The sequence below is a fragment of the Pseudophryne corroboree genome, chromosome 11, assembly GCF_028390025.1.
Source record: "Pseudophryne corroboree isolate aPseCor3 chromosome 11, aPseCor3.hap2, whole genome shotgun sequence".
Lineage (NCBI taxonomy): Eukaryota > Metazoa > Chordata > Amphibia > Anura > Myobatrachidae > Pseudophryne > Pseudophryne corroboree.
In genome coordinates, this window is record NC_086454.1 from 252,409,215 (window position 1) to 252,409,947 (window position 733).

Consider the following 733-nt stretch of genomic DNA (forward strand, 5'->3'; position numbering starts at 1 on the left):
AAAAGGGGTATAACAAACCTGAATAACCCCCTGAATTAATATTATGACACTTCTCTTTTTTTTTTTTTTCTCTCTGTTTAACACAACATATTGCTTTAAAATTTAATCAGCATAGTATTGTTTATGTTTACTTATGTGAGGTTTAGGCTTTATAAAGAAAAAGTTACAATGCACATTCTCCATAGACTAATGTATGCAGCTATATTTACTACCCTTATTAGAAAATAGGAACACACTGAAAGTAGAAGAGGCTATGGTGACATTAATGGGGCCATAAGCTTTTATCCATAGTATCTCTTTCATTAAAAAAATACTGTATATTATTTGATCCAAGGGATTACAGTTATAATAACATACTGTATGTAAGCAGGCTTATATGTCTGGCATTTATTTATCTACAGCCACACCACACTGGATATGCCCTATCTCATCTGATCTTGGAAGCTAAGCAGTGTTGGGCCTGGTTAGTACTTAGATGGGAGACCACCTGGGAATACCAGGTGCTGTAGGTGTGGATTGCACCTGAATGAGAATGGGGCAGCGGTGCTGGGGGGAAGGATGGTTAGAAGGTTGGAGGATATTTTAAACTAGGTGCCTGGGGGGAGGATTTAACTAGTCATGCAGTGACAATAGCGGGGATGGCGGTAGTGAACAAAATGGGGGAGGGAAAGGGAAGCCGGCAAGGGTATTAACATGGGTATTAAAAAATGTTTTACCAAAACACTAACTAGTA

General features: G+C 38.3%; 1 non-coding gene across 1 annotated transcript; it reads left to right on the forward strand.

Annotated features, from left to right (window-relative positions):
• The first annotated feature begins 393 nt into the window (after positions 1-393).
• Positions 394-512, forward strand: LOC134971279 (5S ribosomal RNA). Its single transcript, XR_010190266.1, has one exon. It is a non-coding gene; the product is annotated as a 5S ribosomal RNA (ribosomal RNA).
• The last annotated feature ends 221 nt before the right edge of the window (positions 513-733 follow it).